This window comes from Podarcis pityusensis (genome assembly GCF_964106645.2).
Source record: "Podarcis pityusensis genome assembly, chromosome: 15".
Lineage (NCBI taxonomy): Eukaryota > Metazoa > Chordata > Lepidosauria > Squamata > Lacertidae > Podarcis > Podarcis pityusensis.
In genome coordinates, this window is record NC_138040.1 from 34,047,101 (window position 1) to 34,069,823 (window position 22,723).

The 22,723-nt window shown below is 44.2% G+C and overlaps 1 protein-coding gene and 1 long non-coding RNA gene across 5 annotated transcripts in view; one reads left to right on the forward strand and one right to left on the reverse strand.

Annotated features, from left to right (window-relative positions):
* The window catches only part of LOC308463895, a 288,783-nt gene extending 272,499 nt beyond the window's left edge, over positions 1–16,284 (reverse strand). Inside the window, exon 1 of the long non-coding RNA XR_013979797.1 lies at positions 16,056–16,284. This is a non-coding gene — a long non-coding RNA (uncharacterized lncRNA). The remainder of the gene's footprint in view (positions 1–16,055) is intronic.
* PKNOX2 (PBX/knotted 1 homeobox 2) overlaps positions 1–22,723 on the forward strand; it is a 434,276-nt gene that overhangs the window by 12,573 nt on the left and 398,980 nt on the right. The window contains exon 1 of one of the 4 annotated variants that reach the window (XM_080982485.1): positions 4,328–4,460. The exons of 2 other annotated variants lie outside the window; for them this stretch is intronic. The gene's annotated coding sequence lies outside the window, so the exon portion shown is untranslated. Of the gene's footprint in view, positions 1–4,327; positions 4,461–16,863; positions 17,019–22,723 lie in introns of those variants that run through there. One more of the 4 variants, XM_080982487.1, reaches the window with a different exon arrangement.

The following is a 22,723-nucleotide window of genomic DNA, read 5'->3' on the forward strand; positions in this document are numbered from 1 at the left end:
GGCAGAATAGTAGCAGAAGCTAGAAAATATTGGCTTGATGCCCTAAAATGTATGAGTGAGGGGTCGTTGTCTTCTTTTTAAAAAAAGAGAGAGAAAGAAATGGAATTATGCAGGTATCTCTCTCTCTCAAATCAGAAGTAAACTTTTTTTGAGGGTGGGAAGAATCAGGGAGCTGCTGCTGACACGTTTTGCAGGTTTCTACAATGAAGCACAATTTATAAATAGTTTTTGCAGAGGCATTAACATAATTACGGCTGTCGGGAGTTCGGCTTCAGCAGAGCTTGCTTGCAAAGGGTTGCCTTGTGGAGATGCCGATGTCTGTCCGTCTCTCTCTCTCTCTCTCTCTCTCTCTCTCTCTCTCTGTGTGTGTGTGTTGTTTGGACTGCAGCAGAGCTGGCTTTCCTCGGTATCTGGTTACACGAAGCTTCCACGAAGGACCTTTACGCTAAGACCTATCTCACTAAAAACATATCCCTCCATGTAACAAGAAACCCAAAACCAAGCAGGATATTTTAAAACTGAAGCAATGAAGATTAGATTAACTCTCCTCCAAACTGGGCTCTTCTGTTATTATTTTTGGCTGGAATGTGGATGAAGGCAGCTGGCTCCAACGAGGGTCAGGAGAGTCAGTTTGGGTTTCAAATGTGGGGTGGGAAAGTGGGGCTTTCTCCCTTTGTTTCTTTTGGGGGAAGAAAGGGGAAAATGACAAGGATGGGTCTTTGTGTTCCTTGCATCAATAACTGGGCACAAAAGGTAAAAAAAAAAAGTTAAAGGATCCCTGGACGGTTAAGTCCAGTCAAAGGCGACTATGGGGTTGCAGCGCTCATCTCGCTTTCAGGCCGAGGGAGCCAGCGTTCATCCACAGACAGCTTTCCGGGTCATGTGGCCAGCAGGACTAAACCGGTTCTGGCGCAACGGGACACTGTGATGGAAACCAGAGGGCAAGGAAACACCGTTTACCTTCCCGCCGCAGTGGTACCTATTTATCTACTTGTAATGGCGTGCTTTCGAACTGCTGGGTTGACAGGAGCTGGGACAGAGCAACGGGAGCCCACTTCATCATGGGGATTCGAACTGCCAACCTTCTGACTGGCAAGCCCAAGAGGCTCAGAAGTTTAGACCACAGCTCCACCTGCGTCCCTATAAACTGGGCACAACACACCTTCTGGCTGGGCCTCTTCAAGCTTTCCTGCCAGCAGCGCTCCAAGCGGGGCTGGGATCTGCCCTTTTCTCACCGTGCCCTAGAGCAATGTCTATGCTCTGCCTCCACTGTCATAGGCTATATGTCCCTAAATATCAGTTGCTGGGAACCACAACTATTGTTGCACTTAGGTGCTATCATAGAGTCAAAGAACTGGAGAATTGGAAGGGACTCCAAGTGTCATCTAGTTCAAATGCAGGAATCTCAACTAAAGCATCCATGACAGATGGATTAAATACCTCCAAAGGAGAGTCCACAACCTCTCGAGGAAGTCCATTCTACTATCTGACAGCTCTTACCAACAGAAAGTTCTTCATGATGTTTAGGCGGAATCTCCTGTCTTGTAACTTGAATCTTCCAGAGCAGGAGAAAACAAGCTTGCTCCATCTTCCATGTGACAGCCCTTTAGATATTTGAAGGTGTCCATCATATCTCCTCTCAGTCTCCTCTTTTCCAGGCTTCCAACTTTCCATAGACATCTGGTTAGCTCCTGGGAGAACGGGATGGTGGAGTAGCTGGGCCATTGATGGTTCAAAAGGCTTTTCTTATATTCCTAACATGGTTTCATTGGAAAACATCTTGGAAATTTTGAAATGGAGGTTTACACAGCCAGCTGCCCCATATGGAAGACCTGAAACCAGCTTCAGTGCTGTTGCTGGGATCCTGAGCCCCTGGTCGTGACCCTGGCATAGCTCCAGGCCTGACTGGTAGAAGAGAAAGTTCTGCATTACAATCTTGTGCAGTAATGCTTTAGCGGGAAAGAGTTCTGACATTGTTACGGCATTTGTACCCTACTTCCCCTCCAAATTGCTCCAGTTGAAGTGCACCCCCCCTCCGCCATCCCATTCCATCTTCTCAACAACCCTGTGAGGTAGAAATAGTGCCTGGCTCAAGTCAGCTAGTGAACTTAATGGCTGAGTCGGGATTTGAAACTTTATCTCCTAGGTCCTAGCCCAAAACACTAACAGCTCCATCACTCTCACTCACATCTTACTGATACCCAGTGCCTTTTTTTCTTGGAAAAAAGGTGTCAGTACTCACCAGGTTCATAGCAATCCACCTGCTACTGCCACTGCCCTTTTCACGGGGGGGGGGATCATGGGAACCCCCCCAAATGTCTGCCACCCAATGGGCTGGCCAGGCAGCCAGCCAGCCAGCCAGCCAGCCACCCACCCTGTCCTGTCCGCTCATAGCAGCTGGGCTGCACTGTGCCTGTGCCGCTGCCTGACCGCACATGCGCAGGCTTGCGGGGGCTTCATCTCCCTCCCCCTCCGTACCCCAGACTTATTGTTTTCCCCTCCTTCCATGGCCCACCCACCGCCACTGCCACTGGCTAAAGAGTGGAAAAGTGGTGTGCATGCGCGACAGCCAAGCGCCTACGCTGTGGGTGCCTTCGAAGCCTTGTCCTGTTGCGTGGCTGGGAAGCGCAAGGGGATAAAATCATTGATGCTTGCCTTGCCACCTAAACAACCTTTTCTTAGGAACTGGGAGCATGGAATGGGGGAGGCAATAGTTGAATCATAGAATTGGAAGAGACCACGAGGGTCGTCATAAGATTTGGGCAGGGGGCAGAAAGCTGATGGTACTGAGTACTGTTGAGTGCCGCCAGAAAAAGAAGAAGCTGATACCTAAAATTTGTTGTAGCATTGTAGAGTCAAGACGCTCCAAAGTGTTGAAAGCACCCTTGTATTCATTCTGATTCCTTTCTGGCCTTTTTTGTCGTGGTAGTCTCAAAAATAGTTTTATTGATGCACCCAAGCCTGGTTTTGTTTCCTTTGTGGTTGTCTTTAAAAGTTACAGCCAACTTTAAGAATCTCTTTATGGTATGCAGCTGATGGAAGTTGTCCATCAAAGCTTATGCAGCAATAAATCTGTTGGTCTTTAAGATGACACAGGACACTCTTGGCATGGCAATCTCTCTCTCTCTCGGAAAAGAAAATACCTGTGTTTGCTTTTGTGACTTGTGTTAAGGTTCTTCTTCCCCGAGGCTTATGGTATAGGCCTATAGAATTAACAGATTGCCTTTTTAAAAATTGGTTACGCGATAAATTCCTGCATCATGACACCCCTTGTCAAGGGACACTCTTTATTTCCAAAAAGCGAGATTGGTGTTTTTGTTTTGTTTTTAATCCAATAACAAGCAAATGGCGCACTGCTTTTAGTGTTGCCACCTTATGGATATTCTGGGTCCCAGCTCTGCTGAACTCTCCTGTCTATACCATGGTAGGGCAGAATTCAGGTGTGTGGGATCTGCCTTGTGTTTTGTTGGACCCCAAGATCCAGCAACAGGAGTGAGGTGCAAAAGGCAAACACTTGGCATGAATTGGTGCTTCTTCGCAGTTGCATCATAGGGGTTTGGGCCTTCAGTTTGTTCTGAAAAAGTAAGTACTATTAAAAGTGGAGCAATTCTGGAAGCACGCAAACCTCTCTGCTGTATGCCTTGGGAGGTAATAATGTGAAAGCTGGTCCAAAATGCTGTGACTGGACTCTGCCAGCGCATAACATTGGTGCTTAAAAGCTCACACTGGTTGCTCACATGTTACCAGGCCATGATCAAGGTTTTGGTGTTAATTTTACAAGGCCCTTAACAACTTGGGTCCACGGTATCTTAAGGGCTGCCTGATCCCTTGTACCTCTACCTGATCGCTAAGATCTTTGGGGGAGTCTCTGTTGATCGTCTCCCAGGGCACAGCTGCATGGCTGACCAGGAGACACATTTACAGTCTTGTGAGCCCAAGGCTGTGGAATTCCCTCCCAACTGAGATTAGACAAGCACCCTCCTTTCTGACCTACAGACTCATGACAAAGAGCTTCCTTATTCCAGCAGACATTTTAAGGCAGTTTTGCTGTTCTTACGGAGTATTTTTAATTGTTCTTATTTCCTGTATGTGTTTTTTCTAAAACATTTTTTTTTGTTTATGTACACTGCTTGGAAATTCTGACTTTGCAGTGATATATAAATATCTGAAATGAATAAATGAAATATTAAAGGTGGGGGAAGGAACGAAACCACTTCTAAAGCGATTTGTCCGTTCATACAGCTACTTAAGGAGATGGCAGCTCCCAAGACTATAGAGATCTGATTCTCTTCTTAGCAAAATTCACAGCTATTTGTTACCTCTCGCTTAACACTGTTGTTCAGGAAAGAGCCTTGGGGCAGTGTGTGTTTGAGGAGAGAGACTTTCAAAGCAGGGATACTATCTACTGGGAATGCCAATGCCCAGGAAAGATGTCAACGTGGCGGTTGGAAAACATTCATGTAGTTTTTATGCAAATAAAGGCAGTACCTAGTTTGCATAGTCTGAGAATTAGCTCAGGCTGCAGATTCAACCTGGTCCCGTACCAACTTCCTTTGGTGATGTGGGATGCAAGTGGCCCAGTTCTCTAAGGCAGTTCGTCTTAAATGGCTAATCTGTGATTCATTTCCACTCTAGAAGTTGGGAAGTTAGCAAGGCAAGAGAAAGTTAGGGCATGCTGGATTGCATCCAACCAACCTACTCAGAGTAGACCCATTGAAACGAATGGGGCTAAGTTAGCCCTGTCTATTAATTTGAGTGGGGTCTGCTGTAGCATATGACTCTCATTGGACACAACCCATTGACTTCCTCCTTTGCTAGAGAGAGAGAATTAACCAGTAATGGGCAAACATCCCTTGGGTCAATATGAAGTGAATTCATTCTGCAGAGCCTAATCATTTGAAAAAGAAAGAAAGAAAGAACGAAAGAAAGAAAACCCTTGAGAATAACTTCACTTTCTCCCAGCCCAGTTTGGGCCCATTGAATTCCCAATGAAATCGCATGTGTAACAAGGTCTGAATGCTCTGCGGTGTCCCCGGCACAAAGTGCATGTATTTTTGGCACCTGCCTATTATTGCTTTTATATCTCACCTCTTTCCCAAGGAGGACAAGCAGCCATACATGGCTCCCTTTGTTATCTGCACAACACTCCTGTGAGGTAGTTTTGGCCGAGATAGAGTGTGGCTTGGACCCCTGTCAACCGATGAACGTCATAGCACAGTGGAGAGTCTAAGCCTGAAGGCAAAGAAACCAATAGCAGGTGAAGCCAGGACCGGTGACTGTTTTGCCTCCATTCTATGATTCTACCACTTTCCTCTTTGCTGAGTTCTGCAAGAACAAAGGAGGGATAATAATAATAATAATAATAATAATAATAATAATAATAAATTTTATGTATATCCCGCCCTCCCCAGCTGAAGCCGGGCTCAGAGTGGCTAACAACAATAAAAATCTGTCCATTTTGGTTTCTCTCGGTTTTTCATTTTTTCCAATCTTTAGTTTGGTTCTCCTTATTTCTACATCAGCTTGCCATTTTTTAAAATTAAAAAAATCCTTCCCATGATACTTCACCATCCTTTTAGTACTAATTTCTCCTAATACGCAGCATTCGCCTGCACTTTTGCCTAATATATGTGTTTCTGCGAAGCAGTTTTCCCGGATGTGATGCAATTTTTTGTATGTTGTTTTGCTAATACGTGTATTTTCACACACACTTTACCCAAGTTTAGGCTTGTGTGTGTGTAAATGTTGCTGGGCTGGAGACGTGCATTGCAAAATTCAGAGAGCCACGAATTTCGAAGGTGGGCTGTGTTTTGGTTCTTGTATTGTTTCACACAGTGTGATTTAGATGCAATTTGCCTTAAAATGCAGACTGAATTGAATTTCTCTTCCATCCTTAACTGGGGCTGAGGAGCTGGAAGCTGGCAGGCAGTGCCACCTCTTTGATCAGCCGCAAGTAATAATAATTGTTATGTACTGAAGTTCTCACCCTGGGCCAGCAGGGGGATACTGTAGATAGTTTTCACTCAGGTCCACATATGCAAATAAGGGATTGAAAGTGACATTCAGTGATTGGATAGTTACAGAAAGTTGTTACAGTTGCTTTGTAGTTGAGCTCTATATAAGCAGGCTGGCTGAACCCTTCAGTTCAGTTCTGTTCTGGCCTGTGAATAAACAAGAGCTGTTTGAGGAATCGCTGTGTCGTCTGATATGTTCACCCACAACTTAACAACAACAATAATATAATAATAATTTATTATTTATATCCCGCCCATCTGGCTGGGTTTCCCCAGCCACTCTGGGAAGCTTCCAACAGAATATTAAAATACAATACTCTATTAAACATTAAAAGCTTCCCTAAACAGGGCTGCCTTCAGATGTCTTCTAAAAGTCGGGTAGTTGTTTTTCTCTTTGACATCTGGTGGGATGGCGTTCCACAGGGCGGGTGCCACTACCGAGAAGGCCCTCTGCCTGGTTCCCTGCAACTTGGCTTCTCGCAGCGAGGGAACTGCCAGAAGGCCCTCGGAGCTGGACCTCAGTATCTGGGCAGAATGATGGGGGTGGAGACGCTCCTTCAGGTATACTGGTAGGAAGGCAGGCAAAGGAAAGCTGTCTGAAAGCTGGTGGGGGGGGCACTGTGTCCCACCCCCAATAGGCCAACCTGTGCGGTCCAACACTCACAAACATTCCACTGCCCTGACTCATTTTTGCTAGGACACCTTAACATCCATGCTAAGAGCTCGGGTACCCTGGGAAAATTATATTTCCCTGCTCACCAGACTTTGAAGGAAGAGAAAGGAATTGCTTGATGAAGGCAGAGGGGAAGGCAAGGGAGAGGCTGCTGCTTCCTGGCTGTCAAGCTCCGTGTCTCAGTACCTCCATTATTAATGATATGATAGCTGCCAGAAGCTACTTCTGCATGTAAGAAAGCAAACTTCCTCCTCAGCCAGTAAAAGCATCCTTTTTACCCTTCCGTAAGTGCTAAGACCATGACTTATGCAGCAAGCTGAATTTTTGACTATGGCAAGGTGGAAGAAATGGATTAACATTAAGAACCGGACATCTCGCCGGATTAAATATTTAATGTTAAAGTGTGATGGGCAGAGTTTCAAGGAGTGATGCGCCGAAGCCTGCAAAGCGTATGGTTGTTGTTTTTTCTCTCCATCTGCTGCTGCTGCGGAATTTCCCAATAGCTGCAGAATAATGGTCTGTTGCAGTGCAGATGTCAGGAGGCGATGCGGCTCAAATCAAAATGTGATCTATTGCAAGAAGCCTCGGCTCCAGGACTATCATGTGCAGGAGGAGACAGCAGCTGTCTTCTGTTATTACTCATACAACGGAAAGTTGGGCCCAGCTCTCAAAGCTGGTCATATTAAATGTCAGCGGGGAAAGGATACCGCTATGTGCTCGAAAAAATGTCATCTCTTTAATCTTCGCCCGCATCCAGCAAGCGATTGGGCCCCGTTCGCTTATTTTCCTTGCACTCTTGCCAATGCATGTAGCAGGTTGGAGGCTGCCTATCTGAGGAACGCTGCCAAGATTGTCTGCTGAAGTATAACTTGTGTGCGAACAGAGGGAATGGCTGGTTAGGAAGTACAGGAGAACGGAGATTCTTGTTCTGTTTGTCCATTTTGCTCATAGTTCTGGAAGCACAACAGCAGGGATCATTCGGCTGGTAAAATAAGGGGTGGAGGTGTTGCATAGCATGATCTTTGCAGAGGTAACTCGTGTTGCGATTGACTGTTTGAGGGGAGTTTCCCTCTGTATGTTTGTTTGAATGTCTCCCTGCTATGTGCAAAGCCAGACTTAGGACAGACATAATCACCTGTTGCTTTCTTATTATATACTGGTTTTGTTCAGTTTTGCTCAATAAAGTGTTATCAGGATTTCTTTTCTCTCTGGGCTCCGTCTGCATTAATTAAATGACATTGCGAATGTTGTAGAGAGCACTGTGAAGATGCTGTAGTTGGGCAGGTCCGGCAGGAGGAGTGGTCTGCATTGTGTGCAGGTTTTGCTTGGTTCTGTATACTTGCAGAATGCATGCTTTTCAAATGCTGTGTGATCTGTGAATTTGGGAGAAACCTTTGCCAGGTGTGTTCCCAAATAGAAGAAGAAGAAGAGTTTGGATTTGATATCCTGCTTTATCACTATCCTAAGGAGTCTCAAAGCGGCTAACAATCGCCTTTCTATTCCTCCCCCACAACAAAACACTCTGTGAGGTGAGTGAGGCTGAGAGACTTCAGAGAAGTGTGACTGGCCCAAGGTCACCCAGCAGCTGCATGCTGAGGAGCGGACACGCGAACCCGGTTCACCAGATTACGAGTCTACCACTCTTAACCACTACACCACACTGGCTCTCATGATTAAAATAGTTCTTTTAATCATGCAGATGAAAATGTTGTGTGAAACATCCCTTGTGAAAAGTGTAAGAGTCAGTGAATTGGGCTGGAAACATGCATAAGAGGTCATTGAGGCAAGTCCTATAATCATCTGAGTCAACAATGTAGAATCTGTGGTCCTCAAGATGTTGCTTCCATTAACCCTGACAGTTGGCCCTGCTGGCTGGGGCCAATGGCAGTTGGTGTCCAACAACTTCTGGAGGACTACAGATTGTGGTCTGAGCAAATGGATGATTAAGATGTAGTCCTAGGACAGCAAGAATGCAATTCCTTTCTGATGTTAGTGCTCTATGCCATACGCACGCAGAGCAGAACAACCAGTGCGGTTTAGTTCTTACAGTGTTGGGCTAGGATCTAGGAGATCAGGGTTTGAAATCTTACTCAGCCAAGAAGCTCATTGAGTGACCTCGGGCCGGTCAACATCTCTCAGCTTCGCCTCCCTCTCTGGGTTGTTGTGAAGATAATATGGAAAAGGAAAGAACCACGTGCTCAGCCTCCTTGGAGCAAAGCTTCATGAGGTGTTGGGGGCTGCACAAAATGAGGTTGGAGGCCACATTCTGCTCCCTGGCTGCTGGTTGGCCACCTGTGTTTAGGTTGCTGGTATCTGAAAAATGAAAAACTGTTTTTGAAATAGCGTTACCCGGAACTGGTTTTCTGTGTGAGTATATTTTAAAAGATAAAGAAGCAGATTTAGGCTCTTCGCCGCCTTATATAGAATTGCCCTCACACTGATCTTGCTTGGAAATAAAGACAATAGCGTGAAATATTATTGATTTAATTTCTTGTCTACCTTTCACCATAAGGTTCCAGGGTGGGTTACAGCAATTTAAAATTCAATATTAAAAACAATTTAACGGAAATTACTGTCACAGGACTAGGGTGGGTCCTGAAAATATATATCCTCTTGGCTGCCCAAGGCTGAGGGTCTGAGGCTGCTCATAGGGAAATAATGCAGACCAAACTTCTTCGTTTGTGTGTGTGTGTGTGTGTGTGTGTGTGTGTGTTTCAGCCAAACCCTCCAAGTTGGAGAGTGGTTCCTTAGACACAACGAACTGCATAAAGAGAAAGAGGTTCTGCAAAGTTGGGGTAACTTCCTGGGTCCCCTTTGGAAACTGGGAACCATAGGAAGTCCCAGAGACTCTTTTTCCCTGTCCCCCTGGTCCCAGAACTTCATGGGAATCTGATTATGAAGGTGTATAGACATAAGGGACCCCTCTTTTCCGAGGTTGAACACTGTTGTGCTGGAAGGAGAGGTAATGGCGTTCGTTTATCCAGTAAATCCCAGGCTGGTTTGGGGAGGTGTCTGGAACGGAAAGTCATTGGGCTAGTTGGAAATGGCTCTAGGGATCCAGCAGATGGCAACCTTCACTCTGATTCAACAGGAGACCTGTCACATGCCAGCCACACAGAAGACGATCTAGAATAAATAACTGCCCTCTTTCCATCCTTCCACCCCTTCTGGCTCCCCTGCTCTGTGCTGTTCAAGGTGTCGCCCTTCTGGGACATAACTGAATACAGTGGTACCTTGGTAGTCAAATGGCTTGGCTCCCGAACAAATCGGCTCCCAAACGCCGCAAACCTGGAAGTCAGTGTTCCAATTTGCGAACGTTTTTTGGAAGCCAAACATCCGGTGCGGCTTCCGATTGAGTGCAGGAAGCTCCTGCAGCCAATTGGAGGCTTTGCCTTGGTTTCTGAACAGTTTCGGGAGTCGAACGGACTCCCAGAATGAATTAAGTTTGAAAACCAAGGTACCACTGTACCAAGGCTGTCCATGGTCACTGCTAATGGCTTTCTGCCCCTTTCTTCAACCAGTGTTTAACTGTTTCCATTGCACTAACCATTTCCTTCCTGGGTCTTTTTTCTTTTCTTTTTCCTTTTCCATAACAATTTATTGATTTTCCAAAAATAACAAAACAAAAAACAACAACAGAAAAAAGGAAAAATATCATAAACAGATTAAACCATAATGTTTTTGGTTGACTTCCCTCCACTCCCCCTCTTGGTTCCATTATAATCTACTTGTTTATGCACGTCCATAAAACCTTATATACATAACAATCCAATTTTAAAACCTCCTTCATCTTATTACAAGTGACTTTTAGAAGTTATACTAATGTAAAAGTCTCTACACAAATCTTAAGAAATATGCATTGAGCAATTGTCCTTTTTTGTAATAATATGTCCTGCATAGTTCAGTCATTTATTTTGCCAGTCTTCTTCTTTATCTTCTTTGGTCGAGGTTTCTTCCTTCCATGAGGACTGGCTGGTCTTGGCCTGGCATCCAGTCTCGCATATCGGAACAGAGTCTTTCGTTCAAACAATCCATCAAGTCCTTTACATCTCAGTATCATAACTTCAATTTTTTAAAACAACAATCATTTCCCACATTTACTTCAAATCTTTATATGTCTTTTCCCAGGCCTTTTTGACAATTTTACAATGCCACCACATAGGGCAGCGTCTTAAACCCTTTGCCCTCCCTTCTTGTTTCTTCTCTAACACAGTCAAAGCCTCCCAAATCATTTCCCATCTTTATCAGTCAGGTACTCCCATATCATTTCACATGAAATTCCATTTTTGTCTTTGACTATTTTTACTTTCCCAGGTATTTTCCTCAGCCCTCATTTGTCTACCAGTCCCACCTTGGTGGTTTGTGCTTTCACCTCTTTTAATTATCTCGCAGCCTCTGCAATTTCCTTTTCTTTTTCTGTGTCTGGTTTCCAGCGTGGAACCTGCCTAGCGGAAAGAATGTCCATTGCAGATCCAATGCTGCTTCTGTCTCTACCCCAGAAGCAGGTGCGTTCCATACATGGGAGAATCGCGTTCGGCTGCCAGTTTAAATATAGGCATATCTCTCTGTGTCTGCACGCGCACATCTATATAGGGATCGCTAATTTGCACTTCTGTTGGAAAAGGTGGCAGACATTCAAAATGACGTGATACATGTTTTGGTAGTGGGAGTGGTGGTGGATGCGGAGGGGTGCTGGAAATCAGCTGTGGTCCCAGCGAGCGGCTAGAGCAGTGATGGCCAAACTTGGCCCTCCAGCTGTTTTGGGACTACAATTCCCATCATCCCTGACCACTGGTCCTGTTAGCTTGGGATGATGGGAGTTGTAGTCCCAAAACAGCTGGAGGGCCAAGTTTGGCCATCTCAGGACTAGAGGATCCAAGCTGAAAGTCGTCTGCACTCATCCCAGGGTCTCCTGCTTCTTGTTTACTTTTGCTTTCAGCAGAGATGGGAGACCTCTGCCCTGGCATCCTAATGTGCCCCTTCCCCAGGCCTCTCTACATGGTCCTTGGAACTATTCCCTAGGTCACATTTCTTACCAGCTTTGGACGCTCCTTGAGTGTTTTCTTGGTGTTGGAACAAGCCGCTGAACTCTTACAGCACTGCTTGCCCACTTGGATGGCAGATAGAGAAAGGTGTGTGCAGAAAAATGGCTGGCTGTACGATGGTAAAAATGATATCCGTTGCTCCTCTCATTCTTACGTCTAACTCAGGGGTCAGCAAACTTTTTCAGCAGGGGGCCGGTCCACTGTCCCTCAGACCTTGTCGGGGGGGACAGACTATATTCTGAAAAAAAAAAATGAATGAATTCCTATGCCCCATAAATAACCCAGAGATGCATTTTAAATAAAAGCACACATTCTACTCATGTAAAAACACGCTGATTCCTGGACTGTCCACGGGCCGGATTGAGAAGGCGATTGGGCCGCATCCGGCCCCCAGGCCTTAGTTTGCCTACCCATGGTCTAGCCCCATCCACCACTGGCCCATAGGAACTTGTGAAGAAGGAGATGCAGCCCTTTGGCTGGAAAAGGTTCCCTAGCCTTAGCTGTGCAGCTTTCTCTCTGAAAGGCTGCGTAAATTGGCACATGCAATTTTTATGCAGATTTGTGCCCTAGGCCTTTTGAGGATCCAGCAGCGATCTGGACAGGATGGAATGTGGCTAAAAGACTAACAGACTGAACCACTGGAAGCAATGAAATTAGACTCTTGTGTCTTCTGTACACTTAGTTAATGCCTCTTGGGTGTGCTACTGAAAGTGAAGCTCCCTGTTTTTTCTCTCCTTTGAAACCCTGCCCTGGTATATGCATTTTTCCTCCCCTTTTTGGCACAATAAAATGCATAGCATCAAATTGCAGGGAGTGTTAGAACTGAAATTGTATGCACAACTCTAAAAATGATATTTAGGAATGGTATCAAAGTTGGATTTGGGGGGTTTGGGCCACAGCATTCTATGTTGTCCATTTTCCCTCAGCCCGTTCCAAATGGGCTCCCTTTCCCTCAGGAAGTCGTATCCAACCAAAAGGCATTAGGTTTTACTGGGTTTCAGGTCTGGCTACTGCTGCTCAAAGTTTATGATAGCATCCCGGCACATTGAGCAGCAAATTCATGTAGCTCCCATGTTTCACCATGACAGCACTGGGCTTGCCAAACGTAGATAAACGTTACAACTATATCATACGCTTAAAGCACATGGCTTTCCTTAAAGAATCCTGGGAATTGTAGTTTAGCTTTCATAGAGCTCCAGTTCCCAGGACCCTTAACAAACTACAGTTCCCAGGGTTCTTTGGGGGAAGCCACATGCTTCAAATGTATGGAATGGATGGTTGCATGCCTTTGGTGTAGTTGCCTTCATTGACAAATTACTGACATTGTGATGGAAACCTTGTGGTTTGCTGACTAGCACTTCTGATGGCCTACAAGCAAGGCATTTATTCCTTTAATAATGTGCTGGCCCAAACAAAAAAACCCCCATTTAATACCTATTTCCTCACTTAAATACTGGATAAAGTTCTTTTCTATAGAGTGGCATTTTCAACACTAGCACTTCCAAGGTAACGTTCAAATCTCATGTAACCTACAACAGAAGGGTCATTTCTATGTTTTGTCCACTTAGAGATTTTTTAAAAATTTTCACTGTTGTTAAAAATAATGTTATTAAACAACAGAACAAACAAGAAAAACATTTCAGTGTTTTTCTCAATAGTGAACAAGTTATGGACCAACATTTACTGTACCTAACTTTCCTTGAAATTTTTATTCGGAATCCACTGAACTTTATCCTTTAACTCGATTGTATTTGTTCCTCTTGTTGATTTAAAAAATTTCCCTGGGTTTTTCCGAATGTCTTAAACCCCTTCTTAGCTGACAGCAGCAGATGACTTCATTGCCTTGCTAAAACCCCTTTTTATATTCGAATTACTTTTTGCAGGAGAGAATATGCCCGCTTCTAATGTGCAAGTCTGTTTGGCACCTTCTGATTTCTCCAGACTTTCCAGAGAGCTGAGAATGTTGTTCTTTCCCTTTTATTTACATTTTGGGGATGTTTCCTTTAAAGAGGAATTTGTAAATCTTAGGAATGTAGCTGCTCTCTCTCTCTCTCTCTCTCTCTCTCTCTCTCTCTCTCTCTTTCTCTCTTTGTCTGTCTGAAGCAGCAGAATTCTCTCTTGAAAATGTCAGCAAACATTTAAGTCAGCTTAGACGGATATCCCCATGGGTGAGCCTTATTTGTCAATTACAATTCCATGAGAGATGCCAGTTGCTGTTGCTGCCTCTATACTAAATGTACTTGAGAATATGGGGATAATTTTCTGATGTCTTTGTTTTTCAGCGCTGCTTGCCTCATGACAGAACTCACTGTCCTTACAGATAAAGGAATGCTGCAAAATCTGTACAGTGGTACCTCAGGTTACATACGCTTCAGGTTACAGACTCTGCTAACCCGGAAGTAGTACCTCGGGTTAAGTACTTTACCTCAGGATGAGAACAGAAATCGCACAGTGGCAGCGGGAGGCCCCATTAGCTAAAGTGGTGCTTCAGGTTAAGAACAGTTTCAGGTTAAGAACGGACCTCCGTAATGAATTAAGTTCTTAACCCGAGGTACCACTGTATAGTTATTATGATGCTGTAGATACAGGGGAATATGAATCTTCATGTTTAAGAGGATGTTTGTAGTCCATAGCGATTGCCTTTTGCAACATGAATTCCTCAGTGTTAAGCTTAAACACCAGAGGTGATTGGAAAGGGGGAGGGCAGGCATTACCAGATTTGAATACAGTGGTACCTCGGGTTAAGAACTTATTGTAATTCGTTTTGGAGGTCCGTTCTTAACCTGAAACTGTTCTTAACCTGAGGTACCACTTTAGCTAATGGGGCCTGCCGCTGCACTGCCGCCACACGATTTCTGTTCTCATCCTGAAGCAAAGTTCTTAACCCAAGGTACTATTTCTGGGTTAGCGGAGTCTGTAACCTGAAGCGTCTGTAACCTGAAGCGTCTGTAACCCGAGGTACCACTGTATTCCATATCACAGAGATATTTGTTGGTCAAGAGTAGGGATGGGAAATTCTGTCAGTTTTGATTTCTCCAAGTTCCTCATTTTTGTAGTCTTAAAGTTTACTTCTCTAGCATCTGTTTGGGATTTTGTTTTGTTTCAAAAATGAAGTCCTCATGAAAATTGCATCCATATTTTAATCTGAATGTTTGCAAGCGATTTAACTGAATACAATGTAGTTCTGAATGTCATTTCCACTATCCTATGACATTTTATGCACAATATGCCCTTAATATAGGCATCTTTGCACACTTTACCTGGCTGGAGTGCTGGCGTTGTAAAATTCAGAGAAGAATTCGAAGGATGCTTTTGTTTTGGTTCGCATACTGTTGTGGGAAGTGAGAATTAGGTAGGTTCATCTTTAAATGAGAATTTAACCCAGTTTATCCCCCTTCCCCTGTCAGGAGAAGATTCATGTGTTTGGTACTGCTGCACTGGAGTGCAGAAGAAGCTGAGTTTGCGTTCTTTCTGCATGGCAGCTGTAAACCAATACGATAGTGTAATGGTCTACAACAGGGGTGGCTAACACCCTCCAGATTTTGTTGGACTGCAGTTTCCATCAGCTCTAAGAAGCATAGCCCATGTACAAGAATGATGGGAGTTGTAGTCCCACAATATCTGGAGGGCCACAGATCTTACGCCCCTAGTCAATAAGATCTTCAATACTGCCAAATTTCAAGAGCAGTCTAACCTGAATGTGAACATCAGTGCATGGTCTGGAAAAAGTACAGGCAGGTTATTTTGCTTCCTTCTCCACTATTGGCACACTTGATCTCAAGATCGGCCTGCTGTTTCCGTTGGCAGCTGCCATCGAGATGTGTATGTGTAATAGCTTTCTCCATGGTCAGCTCCCAACTCTGGAATGATATCTTTGGTACAGCTGCACTGGAGTGCAGAAGAAGCTTGGGAGCTTCTTGTGTGGCATAGTTCTACTATGGAATGGGCAACTGGTTAGCCACTGTGAAAATCGGGTGCTGGACCAGACGGGCCATTGGCCGGATCCAGTAGGCTCTTCTTATGTTCTTCTCTCCCCCTAGAGATATTTCTGTTGGCCTCATTGTTGGCCTTCAGACATGGAAGACGTTTTTGGTTATCTAGGTTTTTGTAGTTTGATAACAGGATGATGTTGAATTCTCAGCAGCAGTGTTTGGAAGAGTGTTTTAAGGAGCTGTTAAAATTCCCTTTTAATGTTGTGTTTTATATTATGGTTTGTGATATGATGTTTATATGTATGTTATAAATATAACTATATTTATAGCTATCCTAAATGAAATAAGTAAAATAATACTCATACTTGGCAGCCCAAGAGAGAGAGAGAACTGTATTTTTCTCTCTATAAGACGCACCAGACCACAAGACGCACCTAATTTTTGGAGGAGGAAAACAAGAAAAAAATATATTCTGAATCTCAGAAGCCAGAACAGCAAGAGGGATCGCTGCGCAGTAAAAGCAGCAATCCCTCTTGCTGTTCTGGCTTCTGTGATAGCTGCGCAGCCTGCATTCGCTCCATAAGACTCATACACATTTCCCCTTACTTTTTAGGAGAGAAAAAGTGAGTCTTATAGAGCAAAAAATACGGTACTTTTTTTTGTCAACAGGGTTGTAGCCAATGTTTGTCCTATTCAGAGTAGACCCATTAGCACTAATGCATCTAAGCTACTCATGCTTACGCATTCCAATGGGTCTACTCTGAGTAGATCTAACATTGGTACAACCCTTAATTTAATTTATGGCTCTCACTGCTACAATACTCAATACTCAATACTCAAACCAATCTGCCCCTTCCCAGTGCTGACAGTCAGCTGGACAGAGAGTTAATCCTTTCTGTTACACTTTGTACATATTCTCTAAATTTTCTGAAATCTGACATGTATGGCGGAAATACCATACAATCCAGATTAGAGTCCATGTCCTCAGGAACTAGAAAACGCAAGAGGGTGCTTGAATGTTGCAGATCTGGGACTAAAGGGTTATTGTGTGTGATTTCCAGGTAGGCATTAAAAAAAACAGCCTTCAGAATTTAAGTAGCTATTACACAATTGAGGCCCCTAATTCTATTCCCTTCTGCTTTCATTGTGTTTTGTCCACTTTAACCACAGATGTTATAAGCGAAGTGCGCTGCCTGTTGCATTCCTGCTGCTGCATAATGCGCTCCTAATACAGCATTATGAATAGTTTGCTGATGACGGCAACTTTTCTGTACAAGAAAATCAGACCGCAGGATGAGAGCTCAGATTGAATTATTCTGCTCCAGGACATGAAAGACTGTGATTATGTAGCCAGGTTGGTCCTTTCCCCCCTGTAGAACGTTGACCCCCTGCTGATCCCTGACGTTTTCTATTTTTATACTCACTCGGGAGATCATCCTTTTCAACACTTGATGACTAGAGCTTGTTGTCATGGAGCAGGAGAATCCGTTTAATGCGTGGCTCTCTTGGGCTGAGCAGTATGCGTCCAAGAATGCCATTCAGCCATTTCATGTTTTCCGCTCTTTTCATTTGTGTCTCTTATTTTTGAGCCAGGTGGGAAACCAGTCACTTGTACAGTAAATGTTAATTTAGGGTTCGGGAGCCTAATGACACTACATTTGTTTCTGGACACATAACTCCTCTCAACTCTGACCATTGGCCATGCTGTCCGGGGCGCTGATGGGAGTTGGAGTCATATTGAGGGCCACAGGTCCCCCATCCCTGTGACAAACCACAATTTGCCAGACTGAGATTGTTAGGCCCTATCTGCACTATACAGTCATACCTCGGGTTACAGACGCTTCAGGTTGTGCGTTTTTGGGTTGCGCACCACGCCAAACCCGGAAGTACCAACATGGGTTACTTCCGGGTTTCGGTGCTTGCGCATGTGCAGAAGCACTAAATCGCTCTTTGCACATGTGCAGAAGCGCCGAATTGCGACCTGCACATGCGCAGATGCGGCGCTGTGGGTTGCAAACATGCCTTCGGCACGGATCACGTTCGCGACCCGAGCATCCCCTGTACATGTAAAGCAGTATCATACCGCTTTAATCGACTATGGCATTTTGCAAAGTATTCTGGGAACAGTAGTTTCTTAAGGGTCCTTAGAGTTGTTAAGAGGCCCGCATTCTCCCCACAGAGCTGCAATTCCTAGAGTTCTCTGGGAAGAGGGATAGAAAGTTATTCCACTCTGAGAACCATACCTTTATAAAGGGAATAGAGATCTCCTAGCAATTCTCAGCACCTTTAACAAACTACAGTTCCTAGGATACTTTAGGGGAAACCATGACTGTTTGAAATAGTATGTTACATCCTTAAATGTATCATACAGAAGGGGCCTTAGTCTTAAACAGAGCCACAGTTTCATGAATTAGGTTATGATGCAGAGTACCTCAACTAGTTAGACCGCATCTTTGGTTTGGTTATACCTGAAGGAGCATCTCCACCCCCATCGTTCAGCGCGGACACTGAGGTCCAGCTCTGAGGGTCTTCTGCTGGTTCCCTCCCTGTGAGAAGTGAGGTTACAGGGAAACAAGCAGAGGGCCTTCTCGGTAGTGGCGCCCACCCTGTGGAACGCCCTCCCATCAGATGTCAAGGATATAAACAACTATCTGACTTTTAGAAGACATCTGAAGGCAGCTCTGTTTAGGGAAGTTTTAAATGTTTGATGTTTTATCGCATTTTTAATATTCTGTTGGGATCCGCCCAGAGTGGCTGGGGAAACCCAGCCAGATGGGCATGGAATAAATAAATAAATAAAATAATAATAATACTAATACTAATAATACTAATACTAATACTAATACTAATAATAATAATAATAATAATAATAATAATAATTATAGAAAGAGAGGACAGCAGTTTTCAGAGTGTAGGAAGAATGAATCAGGAAATGAGGGTGTGTTTTTTTTAGCTACGACTGTTCTAATGGCTACATCCATACAGCAGAAATAAATCTGGCGTTTTGCTCCTGATTCTAAACTAAGGGTCATAATTGCCTTAGTCACACTCACAAAGTAGACTTATTGAAATGAACGTGCATGACTAACTTGGGTCTACTTCGATAAGAACTTGTTAAGAACCCGAAGTTTCTACCCTACTTTCTTCGGAATCAACACCCAGTCTGGTTCATGAAAACACATTTGTTGCAGTTGTACTGATCACTTATTCTGCACTGTCTGCACAGAGTTCTTTGTTTATTTGAAGGTGTTATAAACCACCAAATATCCAAATAATGCAATAGCAGTGTAGAATAATAAAAATAAAATCAGATTAAAAACAATGCTTGGGAAACATCTCGGGGGGGGGGGGGGGAGACTGACAGAAGAGGAAAATTTTCAGCATCTGATGAAATGTATCCAGTCGTTGATGCCTGTCTGACCTCACTGGTCCATACGTTCCACAGGGCAGGTGCCAATGTGCTAAAGTAACCGGTCCAAGCTATAAAAGAACGACTCTCCAGTCATTGGAGGCTAGTATCTATCGGGACTGGTAGGGTGGAAGTCTGGGAGAGCAGAAAATCGCATCTGCACAGACACTGACACTGGAAAGCATGTCTGCTCAGGCACAGGTGCCAGAAATTGCGGCTGCGCACACTCACGACCCGGCCCACGGAGGCATCTCTGCTGGAATGAACCGGTCCAGGTGAGGGAAACCTTGCCGACCCCTGGGTTAGAGGCTCGTCCATTGCTATTCCCACGTTTTACATCTGGTCCTACCCAACATTGCTATGTGGGGCTCTGGAAGCCTGCTCATAGGGAAGTGGTCCTTGAGCTGAAAAAGGTTTCCCACTCCAGTTTTTGGCCATGGGACTGCTTGTGTATATGACCTCTGTGAGTGAATACCAATGGCACTATAATGTGCAAATAGAGCAAAAGCCCGAATTGAATCCTCAACCAGTCTGTGCTTTGCAGGCTTCTGGATTTGATTTTAGAGCGAACAGGCCAGCAGGGAAGCAATTCATATACCTAACACATTCCTGTATTATGTTTCTATGGATATTACTTGCAGCAATAATACCTTAATTGGACAATGTACTGTAAATTGGCTCTGAGTCTGTGGGATGTCTTGGGCTATTGTCTCCCCTAGATAATCTGTTTTAAAGCTTAAAAGATTTAAGCTAAATAGATTGATTCCAAATATGTATCTTTATTTTGGGCTGCTATTAGGACTAGTTGAAGCATCGTAAACAACCCCCTTTGTGCTCAAGATTTGATGAAGGAAAGGCTTTGCTAGAGCAAAGTCGGCTTCTAATCATTTGATAGATTATTTGGCCACGGGGGGAAATCTAGCCAACATGAAGCACACTAAAGTCCCGCAGATTTCAGCAGAAACGATTGTGTGTGCTTCTGTTTCCCCAGTGAAGTCAATGGGAAATTGAAGGTCTTAACTCTGAGTGGACTGTGGCCCTGCTTGTTTTAAGATGTGCAGACAGTGGTCTCTTAAAATGCTACAAGCCAGGAGATGTAGCTGGTTCACGGGGCCACTTTTATGGCCTGTAAAATGTCTGTGCCTTTTTGCAAGCTTGGGTGCCTGTGAGATGCTGCTAGCCCATGTTGTCTTTCCAGAGATTACACCAAACATGCACACAACTGTGCGGCTACTGAACCAACTAAGGAACGGCACAGCAGCTAAATGTGAATTGGCTAAAACAGAATACAAACTGAAAAAATTAAAATGAGGGTCTTAAAAGGCAGTTGTTTTCCTCTCTCCTTTAATGCATGCTTCCAGCTTCTGTCTTACTTTCTAGACAGAAATTCAGTAGGTTAAGCTTTTTCTCATACAGTGGTACCTCGGGTTAAGAACTTAATTCGTTCTGGAGGTCCGTTCTTAACCTGAAACTGTTCTTAACCTGAAGCACCACTTTAGCTAATGGGGCCTCCCACTGCCACTGCGCCGCCGCCACACGATTTCTTTGCTCATCCTGAAGCAAAGTTCTTAACCCGAGATACTATTTCTGGGTAAGTGGAGTCTGTAACCTGAAGTGTCTGTAACCTGAAGCGTCTGTAACCCAAGGTACCACTGTATGAAAAAGCAGTTATGTCGCCATGATTGTCCTCTTGCTAATTGCGTGATCTGCCGTGCCCCTGCCTACAGACTCTCCAAGCATCCCTATTTTCCAGGGATGCCCCTGATTTAGAGAAGCCGTCCCGGTTTCTAATTCGATCCCAAAATGTCCTGTTTTTCCATAGGACACCCCTATTTTCTTTGGAGAAATGTTGGAGGGTATGGTAGGATGTCCCTATTTTCACTGGAGGGAATGGTGTTATCCGACCCAAGAGCCGTCTGAATGAAGGCAATCCTGTACAGGGAAGGTTTTTTTAAAATGTTTTATTATGTTGGAAGCTGCCCAGAGAGGCTAGGGCAGGCTTCCTCGACCTCGGCCCTCCATATGTTTTGGCCTACAACTCCCATGATCCCTAGCTAGCAGGACCCAGTGATCAGGGATGGTGGGAATTGTAGTCTCAAAACATCTGGAGGGCCAAGGTTGAGGAAGCCTGGGCTAGGGCAACCCAGTAAGATGTGTGGGGTATAAATAGCAAAATTATTATGATGAAACGGGACGCGCCTATTTTCATTGGATAAATGTTGGAAGGTATGTACCTGTGGCAGCCATTTTATGACTGGCGCCCCCAGCACTCCCTCAAACAGCTAAATGTGCCTCTAGTTCATGCAGGTTGGCAACCCCTGTAGCTGCATGCATCATAGATCCTGTCATGATTTAGGGGCTGCCCTGGATGACCTCCACAGACCCCACAACCCTGACATTCTGTGAGAGAGGAGGAGCTTTGAATCTAAGGCTCCCGCAGATACACCATTGCATCCAGTGTGAGATTTGAAGTCACTGTGACAGTGTGGCCTCTCTTGAACACAGTTTATTGTTCTGAAAGCGATATCACAATACAGTGGTACCTTGGTTCTCAAACTTAATCCATTCCGGAAGTTCGTTCCAAAACCAAAGCGTTCCAAACCAAGGCGTGCTTTCCCATAGAAAGTAATGCAGAACGGATTAATCTGTTCCAGACTTTTAAAAGCAACCCCTAAAACAGCAGTTTAACATGAATTTTACTATCTAATGAGACCATTGATTCATAAAAAGAAAGCAATAAACAATGTACTGTACTATAAACTAAATAAAGCAGTAATGTAGATGATAAAAATAAAAATTAATTAATTTTTTTACCTGAACTGATGATAGTCATTGTTTGGATGGGGGACTTTTATCCATTTCTGCAGTCACACAATCAATCAATCAATCAATCAATCAGTAACTGAACTGGGTTCCACGCAGTCGCAAAACAAATTAACCGAAAAAGCCTCAAAAACAAAAACGCAAAATAAACAGCAAAAAACAAAGCTTCCAGAAGTTAATCTGTTCTGGAAGTCTGTTTGACTTCCGAAATGTTCGAAAACTAAGGCGCAGCTTCTGACTGGTGCAGGTGCCCCGGAAACAATAGCCGACCACCGCATCGGATGTTCGGCTTCCGAAAAACGTTCGAAAACCAGAACACTTACTTCCAGGTTTTCGGCGTTTGAGTACCAAGGCGTTTGAGAACCAAGGTACCACTGTAGAGTCTCTCGCTGGTAATATCGGCCTCTAAGAACCCCAAATGCCCATCTTATGGCCACCAGATTTATTAAAACAGGGAGGTAGCTCTAAAGGGAAATCTCTCTCTCCTTCAAACCTCTCTTAACGACAGCTGGTCTGCTGAGAAGTTTATTTTATTGTAATTTACTGTCAGCAGTTGGCGAAAAGGTACAGAAGCATGCATATGTGGTGGATGGATATTTTCTTGGAATGCAGAAATTGGGGAAATCCAATGTGCGGAAAGGCCATGGCAAATAATACTGGATTTTTTAAATAAAAAATGTTTTTTGGTACAGGAGGCACTGTAATGAAATACAACTTCAGTGGATTAGGCAAGTGCCACCAGTAATTTTATACATGTAGCTTTCAACTTTAATAAGGTGTTGCAAAACCTATGAAAACACAAGTAAGTAAAAACACATTTCCCCCCT